The sequence below is a fragment of the Schistocerca piceifrons genome, chromosome 3 (genome assembly GCF_021461385.2).
Source record: "Schistocerca piceifrons isolate TAMUIC-IGC-003096 chromosome 3, iqSchPice1.1, whole genome shotgun sequence".
NCBI lineage: Eukaryota > Metazoa > Arthropoda > Insecta > Orthoptera > Acrididae > Schistocerca > Schistocerca piceifrons.
Window position 1 is genome coordinate 873,843,402 of NC_060140.1, and position 10,841 is coordinate 873,854,242.

A 10,841-nucleotide genomic window follows, 5' to 3' on the forward strand; every position below is an offset into this window, starting at 1 on the left:
CTACGGTGCTAATTCAACAACTCCTCCGTCGTAAATCCAGAGATAATGTATTCTCTAAATAACGTACAGAAGGCGTCGTAATAGAATGTTCAATTATTGTTCACTGTTAATAATGTCACTCATACGCCTTTAGCTTCGCCCTTCTATCAAGAAAATAATTATTTCACAGTTACACAATAAAGTTCAATTAAATGATGTAGACGACACGAAGTATTAAAGTTACAACTGAGTTTTTTGAGCTTCTGAATTATCTAACCACTGCACTGGAAAGCACAACGATCTGTCATTCAGGGAATTGAAGCTACGATTTACATCTGCAATTCTGACATTGACTACACCTTCCGACAACACGGCGTACCTGTGAATTCTTCATGATTGCGTGTATATGTTTCCTACTCAAGTCTATTTGTAGAGTTTATGTCGGCGTTTGATATATTGCTGTGTCCTTCACAGATCACGACGACTAAGTCCTAGAATTGATTAAGTATCAGACGAGTTAGTTCACCCTCGCGTATAATGTCTGTTCCGTTGTGTGGCTAAACGGTAAATGTTCCATCACTTTTCTTCAGAACTTTAACTAATACGTGAAGACGATACTTGAAAAACTTTAACATTTCAGATCGATCTGAAACAGTGTAGTATCGGTCAATAAGCGTGCTTCTATCGCGACGTCTACAAGAGAGCGAATTAACATCTCTATCGAAGTTTTTCATTGTAGTCGCAGCGAACTTACAGGTCCATGCGGCTACAAATCTTTTCTTGGATAAATGTTATCTCTGATCACTTTATCTCATCTGGGTTTTAATCTTCGTAAAGCATATATTTTGAATTCTTTATTTAGAGTTTCATGCTTCGTAGATTAAGTGATCATCTTTTAGTTCCATAGTATTCCTGTTGGTCAAACTTTCAATAGTGTTAACATTTTGTTGCCAGTAGCTACCGTCAAGGTCAGGATAATTAATTTTTGTATCTTTTGCTGTGAAAAGGGATGTCATTGGGGGCTCTATCTTTGGGGTGTTATAGTCGGTGCCAGTGTTGGCCGTGTGTTGGTTAGAACGACGGCAGGTGAGCGCTTGCTGCAACCAGTCTGTGGCCTATAAACACTGGACCTACACCTGGAGTTATGGTCTGGAGTGTTGATTTTGTACGACAGCAGGAGCACTATCAGGTTATTTCACTCACCATGAACGTGATTCGACCAGTTTTGCAGCCATTCATGAACAGCATTCTGAGGGGTGTTTTCCAATAAGATAACCCTCGCCCAAATATCACTTTTGTAACCCTACGTACTCTACAGAGTGTCGTCATATTATCTTATCCTGATCGATCATCAGATCTGTGTCCAGTCGTGCACATATGGGACGACAACTCCAGTGCCATCCACAACCATCATTAACTGTCGCTGTACTGACCGACCAAGTGCAACAGGTATGGAACTCGGTCCCACTAACTGACGTTCGGCACCTGGACGTCACAATGCATACACATTTCTATCTCTGCATTCTACATTTTGGTAGTTACAGTGGTTATTAATGTACCAGTATTTCATATTTGCAATGACTTTCCTCGCGTTTACATTAACCTGTGAACTTGTAACTTCAGTCACTTAAATATGTTATCTAGACAAATGTATTCCCGATATTTCATTACTCTACATTTATTATTTCTTGGTGTAGGAATTTTTTTCCGCCGGTGTATTTACACTCAAGCTCATAAATTAAGGATACTTGCAGAATGTGGTGCCACACTACGTGGCACTACATAAAACTGGCGCTAATAGCATAGGCACATAGGGAACACACACGACACAGATCAGTAAGTCCACGGTATTGAGAAAACCGTCACGAAACACAAGTGCTACAAAACGCCACTGTTTCCTGCTCATGTACCCCGACATCAATATGGGAGATGATCACCATGCACACGTACACAGGCCCCACAACGGGTTGGCATACTCAGGATCAGGTGGTCGAGCAGCTGCTGGGGTATAGCCTCCCATTCTTGCACCAGTGCCTGTCGGAGCTCCTGAAGTGTCCTAGGGGTTTGAAGACGTGCAGCGATACGTTGACCGAGAGCATCCTATACGTGCTCGATGGGGTTTAGGTCTGGAGAACAGGCAGGCCACTCCATTCGCCTGATATCTTCTGTTTCAAGGTACTCCTTCACGATGGCAGCTCGGTGGGGCCGTGCGTTATCATCCATCAGGAGGAAGGTGGGACCCACTGCACCCCTGAAAAAGCGGACATACTGGTGCAAAATGACGTCCAGATACACCTGACCTGTTACACTTCCTCTGTCAAAGACATGCAGGGGTGTACGTGCACCAATGATAATCCCACACCACACCATCAAACCACGACCCCCACGCAGGTCCCTTTCAAGGACATTGAGTGGTTGGTACCTGGTTCCTGCTTCACGTCAGATGGAAACCCGGCAAGAATTACTGTTTGGACTATACCTGGAATCGTCCGTGAACATAACCTGGGACCACTGTTCCAATGACCATATACTTTGTTCTTGACAACAGGCTTTACGAAATATCCTGTGACCAGGGGTCAGTGGAATGCACCTCGCAGGTCTCCGGGCTAATAAACCATGTCTGTTCAGTCGTCTGTAGACTGTGTATCTGGAGACAACTGTTCCAGTGGCTGCGCTAAGGTCCCAAGCAAGGCTACCTGCAGTATTCCGTGGCCGTCTGTGGGCACTGATGGTGAGATATCGGTCTTCTTGTGGTGTTGTACACTGTGGACTTCCCGTACTGTACCGCCTGGACACGTTTCCTGTCTGCTGGAATCGTTGTCGTAATCTTGAGATCACACTTTGTGGTACACAGAGGGCCCGTGCTACGACATACCGTGTTTGATCACTCGCCCTAGCATTCTACCCCTCATAACGTCATCAATGTGTGTTCTTTGAGCCATTTTCAACTCACAGTCACCATTAGCACGTCTGAAAAAGTCTGCACACTTATTCGCTGCACCGTACTCTGACATGCACCAACACACCTCTGCGTATGTGGACTGCTGCCAGTGTCACCGTGCGACGACCGCAGGTCAAATGCACCACATGGTCATACCCTGAGGTGATTTAAACCCGCAAACCGCCACCATATTGTTTGACCATGTATCAGCATTATCCTTAATTTATAAGCATGAGTATACATTATGAACGATTACAAGTGCTCAACCATTCCTTCACAAGGATGTATATGAACTACAAGATAACTGTTTGTTGAAAAGGGTTATTTATCGGTCTCGCACAATTGTTTGTCACTTAAAGATGATGGAAATTAGAACGTCATGAAACAATTCGGCTAGACAATTAGTATACTTGGTTCAAAGCTTCTTGAGCTATGCCATATCCAGCTGAAGTCGCTCATTGATGACTAGACCCCGTATACCTACCAAATTGTGAGGATATTGACTGCTACATTTCACCCTCAGTTCCTAATAGTCTCTCACACTTTTAATAGAATTCATATCGGGCAATTTAACGGCCAGTGTCGGTGCGATAGGATGCCTGACTGTTTATCAAACTAGAAATGCTTGTATGATGGCTGTACACGTAGTACCTTATTCTTCACCTCCTGCTGTGACTCAGTATATTTCCTTTTGGTCATCTACTCTGGGATCGTACAGTGACTAGGCCAGGTTGATGAAATCTGGTTTTAACTGAAACGCTGTTTATTTATTTACGAGGTGACATATTTTTCTGAAAGCAAGTTGCTTTTATTCAGGATTCCAATACACCACATTATTTCCCATTCTTTTGGCTGCAAAATCCTAATCTCTGTTCAATGCGACCGTCTTACACTACCTTACTGTGAGGGCCTGTTTACTGGTTTGGTACCACTTTATTGGTCGATGTCGGAGAGAACGTTTTGCTACATTAGTAACCTCCCCACCACCCACATATTGCTTCCAATCCAGTGCATCCTTCATTGGGCCAGCCGAGCGGTTCTAGGCGCTACAGTCTGGAGCCGCGCGGCCGCTACGGTCGCAGGTTCGAATCCTGCCTCGGGCATGGATGTGTGTGATGTCGTTAGGTTAGTTAGGTTTAAGTAGTTCTAAGTTCTAGGGGACTGATGACCTCAGAAGTTAAGTCCCGTAGTGCTCAGAGCCATTTTCATTGGGCCAAGCAGATGGAAGTCGGAAGGTGCGAGATCCAGGCTGTAGAGTGGGTGAGGAAGAACAGTCCAATGAAGCTCTGTGAGCTCCTCTAGGGTCGCAAATTTGTCTGAAGCCTTGCATTGTCATGGAAATGAAGTTCGATTGCACGACGCTGGAGTCGATTCTTTAATTTCCTGAGGATAGCACAATACACTTCAGAGTTGATCGTTGCATCATAGTGGAGGACATCAAGCGGAATAACGTCTTCACTCTCCGAGAAGACGGTCGCTATGACTTCACCGACTGAGGGTGCTTCTTTGAACTTTCCTTTTGGAGGAGAGGTGGTGTGGGGCCGCTCCATGGATTGTCGTTTTGTTCTGGTTCGAAGCCATGTTTCATTACCTGTGGCGATGTATGACAAAAATTATCACTATCGCCTCTTAACGCGCAAGCAACTCCCAGAGAGTTCTTCGTTGCTCTTTATCGTCTTGTGTCAGATGGTGTGGAAGCCGGCGGACATAAACCTTTTAGTACCCATATGGTGGACGAGTGTGTCAGCACTAGCAACAGCGACATACAGTTGAGCAGCGAGGTGTTCGATTGTGATCCGTCGGTCACCTCGAATTCCAAAATTGCAGGAATCACAACTGCGTGCGGCCGGCCAGCATGCGAGAGATCGAACAGGTCTGTGCGACCTTGTTGCGATGATACACTTCGCCCAACGACTCACCGTGCTTTTGCTCACTTCTAGGTCTGCGTAGATATTTTGCAAGCACCTGTGAATATCTGCAATGCTTTGGTTTTTCACCAAAAGAAACTCAATGACAGCTCTCTGTTTGCAGCACATCTCTGTTACAGATGCCATTTTGAAGACTACGTATCGCGCAGCAATCTGTCGAATTTCATGTAACTGTAGGGGCTGAAGCAGGAATATGCTGCGATGTTGCCCAACAAACTAGCCGAAAAAATGTATTGCGTTACGTATTGAACGGTCATCGTATATAAAAATACATCGTCTCTGTTACTGTGTGCCACAATTCACTCTGAAATTATTAAAGTTGAGAAAAACTACTTTTAAGTCCTAACCAGGTCACGCCTCACACAGAAGCAGCGCATTTGCCCTCTACTTTGCTCCACTTACTGAAAGGCATTGTTGGTATCAGCGACAAACTTCCATATTATAGGATATGCTTCAATCGTATCCCATACGGCAATCATTATACAGGATGTAACGGGTATAAGTGCAGGTATTTCTACTGGTGACTGAGGACGGTGTCGCGAACACTATTACATCAGTATTTAACTTATTTGCAGACTAACAGTTATAGCTGTTACACATCGTATGTCTTTAGGTTGCGGAGTGCCTGCAAGTACACGTGTCGAGAACAAGCCATTAATACTTATTTTCCGATGGGCAGCAGGTCAGGTATTCAAGTGTGGACACACGGACGCAAAACGGTTAGCCCACAGTGTGGTGCAATTACAACCATGCGGAAAACATCAGGTAGTAAACTGTGAGCCGTGTTTGTGTGAAGATTGTTCGATACAGAGGAAAAACAACCAACACACTGACGTGTGTACAAATTAAGTTACCAATATAAAAATATCTTCACTTATACGCGTTACACCCCACAGGCAAGGGTAGTGTATCCTTAAAAGCCCTGTGACCGTGCCTGTTGTCGACTTGGAAGGCAGAAGGCCCACCAGCTACTCATTATAAGGATGTGGAAGAAATGGCCACATTTGGTCATTGAGAATGTTGGAATAAACATCCTGCTCCACGTTCATGGTTACCTGAATCAGTGAGCCCGTATCATGGTACGAAAAACACTTCCGAAACATCCTGCCTGAACTACATCTTATGTCCACTGTTCTTATGCTGTGTTACAAAGCTGCTAATGGTATGACATTCCTTGTACACAGCCGGCCGTTGTGACCGAACGGTTCTAGGCGCTTCAATGTGGAAGCCCGCTGTTGCTACAGTCGCAGGTTCGAATCCTGCCTCGGGCATGGATGTGTGTGATGTCCTTAGGTATAAGTAGTTCTAAGTCTAGGGGATTGATGACCTCAGATGTTTAGTCTCATAGTGCTCAGAGCCATTTGAACCTTGTAGACACGTTGGGCAGTCTGCGTTGATACGCCAGCAAGACGGACAGCTTCAATCACTTTATGGTCATGGGAACGTGCGACACGACAGCTGCTCCCTGCCATCCTATCACGTCTCCACGTCGATCTACCTAACTGCGATGATTCCGTACATCAAACTGGAACGTACACACGAATCCACTGCAGTGACACGTTACTGGAGATCGGTCACGTGATCACTTGGTACCAGTTCTACGCTATCTGCGGCGATCCAAGTGAACAATTTGCTCTTCTAACGGAGTGACTAATATTTTGTGTGATGAGCCTAAGTTAACCTCAAATAGTTCTGGGATCGTTTAAAATACCGTAACCCCATTACCACTCGCAAGGGCTGGCCACGACGTTGGGGTCACGGATTTACTTCAAACTTTATACACCTTTAGTGGGCTATTAAAAAAACGTTACGTGCAAATGGTAACGCACACTACTCTGGCAATTCCGAGAAAATCGCAAGAGAAGTTTTACGCCTCTATAATATATGTGATATATCCGTGCGAAGGAGTTGCCTGTAAGATGTCAGTGTGGTCATATGGCCAGCAAAAAGACTGAGGACGAGGCGATGATTCGAATCCCGCTGTATTTTTTTCAGCACTGGTCACATTATTTAATTTATATTACATTTTAGTGATAACATAATAGAAGAAACCACATGTATTTTCATCAAGTTGCAGTGAATTTCATATGTTATTTGGCTATTTAATATTTTAATTTAATTTTCAAGGACGAGGGACAGGCTTGGAAAGCCCAAGTCAGACCTCGATTAAAAATGACGCGAATGACATTATATACTAAGTCACAGTGTGCCAGACCACTAGTATATAATTATTCATCGGATGTGCCCTCGACATCACAGGTAGCAGGATTTGCAGGATGATACTTGTCATACAGACGTGGAAAACATAAACTGACATGGCATCCACTACATCGAATGAAAGCAGTTTTCCCGCATTTGCAACGAATATTCGGAGTTTCTAAGGAAAATATTTTTAAAAATTTCTCTTTCTTCCGATAGATTGGATGCAAAACATACATGACCAGTGTTGAAAAAAACTATAGATTAAACTTTATTTTCGAACGGGAGTCGGACCCTCATCTTACACGGGTTTGTTTCCCGAAGCTCAAACGTTAACCATTTCACTACTACCTAGGCGCAGATACATACGACACATAAAAGACGCGTAAAACTTTTCTTGCGATTTTCTCGGGATTAGCTGAGTATTGCACTTTACTACTTGCATTTTATGTTGTTTTAATTGCTTACTAAAGGTGTACAAAGTTTGAAGTAAATCTGTGATCCCAACGTCGTGGCTTCCCTTGTCAGATAAATTGTAATGAACGACGTATAATCTCATGCCATCGTAACACTAACCACGGTGTTTTCAGCATCAGAGCCGCCTGTGTAACTCGTTGGTCAATGTGTCTGGCTGCGATGTGGACGATCTGGGTTCGATTCCTAGTTCCACGGTGGGAGTACTGGAGCGGGATGCACGCAGCCTCGTGATGCTAACTGAGGAGCTATTTTAGTGAGAAGTAGCGGCTCCGTGGTCAAGAAAGCTGACCAGGAGAGCACTGTGCTGACCCCGCACTATACAGCATCCAATGATGCCTTTGGCAGGATGAGGCGGCGCACAGTCTGCCAACTCGCTTCGAAACTGGACATAATAGAAAAGCGGATACAAAATCCAAGAAAACTGTGTTCCATTTGTATCTCTGCGTTTGCTGATTATGAATCCGATATCGAAATTACAAAATCCAAAATGGCGGATCGAATTTGGTGGATCAAAAATTATAAATTTAGCAGATTCGAGTAAAACTACCGAGTGTAAAGCATTTTAAGGTCGCTGATAACGAATTAGAAATCTTAAATGCCATACTGAAATGTTTTACTCGATATTTTACATTTTCAGTCAAAACTGTAGTCAAACTCGTCGCTTGCGTCATTATCGCTATCAGAAGCGTCGTTGCCAGGTTGTCCACTGGGAGATGGTTCGAAAATCCGATCTTTTTACCTCAGATTGCATCTGTTGCAACTGTCGTGTTCGAGATGAGTGAATCCGAGGATACCAAAAACCGATGGAATACTTGAGCGTAAAATCGGTGACGCCAGATATCCTTATTCCCGGCTTCCTGCGAGTCTTAAGATAGCCGAACAATCGGCAACGAGTAGCTTCGATTATGGCATCTCCGTGCATCAAAGCCACGTGAACTGATGTGGGCATCAGGCATTATTGCACAGTAATTGTTACTTGACTAATGATAACAAAACCAGAGGCTGTATTTGATTCTAATGTCGTTTACTTTTTTAAACACATGATAGTAGTTTCGACACAGCATGGTGTCATCTTCAGGCTATAATGTTATGTGAGCCTCACTGCCCTTTTTTTTAAAACTAATTTGTGTCTGATTTTATTCTGAGAAGCTCAGTAATGTATGTCAAAGGCCGTAAAAGTAAATTTGATACAAAAAGTACTTGAACTGAAGTGAAGCGCAGCTGGACAGCAACAAACTCTTTAGCGCACAATCCCCGCATCGATAGTAGTTGTTAATCTTTGAGTATGGACTCTAAAAAAAAGGACAATTGATTTATTAAAAAAAAGAGAACTGTTAATCTGTATCTTGTGGAAAGAGGACGTGTTGCTAGGTCGTCGCTCAGAACATATTGTTACATTTAATGAAAATCGGTATTTTAGTGATAAAACCGAGTAAGAGTTGGCAAACATTTATGTATGCAAATTTTCTTGAAGTGAAGAATAGAAATATCCTGTTTTTTGGAAAAGGAGGTGGATTTCATTGTCGTCGCCGTCTATCAATCGACGGAATTGTAGGTGTACAAAGTTCACTAAAATACAGGAAAAAAATGCATTCTCTATAGTTTTCATTCAATAAGTAACAACCTCTCATAATTTCTTAATTACAGTAATTGGATTATGTTCTTGTACAATAGTAAGGTGCTGAACTCCACTGACCAATTTTGATGTAGCAGAACGTGTAGTTTGAAGGAAGTTTGTGTTCCAAGCAATCTCCTTTTCTCACGAAAAGCAGATTGCTGTTTGATCTTATTTACTTACAACAGTGGTCCCTTAGATATGAAAAGCTACGAAAACTTGGGCTCAAAGCTATCGGAAATACGGCCAAGTAACTAACAGAGTCGTATTTTAAACCGTAAAGAACAACAACTTCCTCCAAATTGTAATACGTCACCAAGTGGTGCAGAAGCTGATCATTCAAGGAGGCAGCAACCAAAATCCAGGTACCAGTTACGACTTAAAGTAAAAATCTCAATCAAAAATCAATTTCTCTCTCTCTCCAAACAAACACAAACACACACACACACACACGCACACGCACGCACACACACACACACACACACACACACACACACACACACACATGTATATATATATATATATATATATATATATATATATATATATATATATATATATATATATATTAGATTAGCAAATGAGACACTTAAAGTAGTAAAGGAGTTTTGCTATTTGGGGAGCAAAATAACTGATGATGGTCGAAGTAGAGAGGATATAAAATGTAGACTGGCAATGGCAAGGAAAGCGTTTCTGAAGAAGAGAAATTTGTTAACATCGAGTATTGATTTAAGTGTCAGGAAGTCGTTTCTGAAAGTATTTGTATGGAGTGTAGCCATGTATGGAAGTGAAACATGGACGATAAATAGTTTGGACAAGAAGAGAATAGAAGGTTTCGAAATGTGGTGCTACAGAAGAATGCTGAAGATTAGATGGGTAGATCACATAACTAATGAGGAGGCATTGAATAGAATTGGGGAGAAGAGGAGTTTGTGGCACAACTTGACTAGAAGAAGGGATCGGTTGGTAGGACATGTTCTGAGGCATCAAGGGATCACCAATTTGGTACTGGAGGGCAGCGTGGAGGGTAAAAATCGTAGAGGGAGACCAAGAGATGAATACACTAAGCAGATTCAGAAGGATGTAGGCTGCAGTAGGTACTGGGAGATGAAGAAACTTGCACAGGATAGAGTAGCATGGAGAGCTGCATCAAACCAGTCTCAGGACTGAAGACCACAACAACAAACAACACTAAAAGTCATTTTATAAGGCCCCGAACGTAACCGGCCATCCACACCGTTTTCAGGTGCAATGAATAGAATCTTATGCAGCGGGGGCCAAAATTAACTATATTCCTTACCTTCCGTGGTAGGTTACATTAATTTGTAATGTATTTAGATATACGTGTAGATGGCCTTGTTCGTACTTACTCGGTGCGGCTCTGCTGACATGCAGATTATTTCCATATCCAGGCATATTCGTGCTAGTTTCCCGTTTCTTACCTTCGTCTTCATTTGTCGCAGTTTTAATGGTTAGAGATGAAATTTGTATTTCACAGGCATAGTTTCAAGCTAATGAAAATGCGATTATATTTGAGAATATTTTTTGTTGGTCAGCACGTCGTTCTCTTTTAATATAGAGCTACCTTATTAGAAATATGGTACGATCTTTCATTCCGAAAATGAATGGTAAATCGTAGCGGACGAGCAGCAGGTAGGTTTTAGCGAGAGTTATGCAATGACGTTTTTGGCTGAAGATTTGT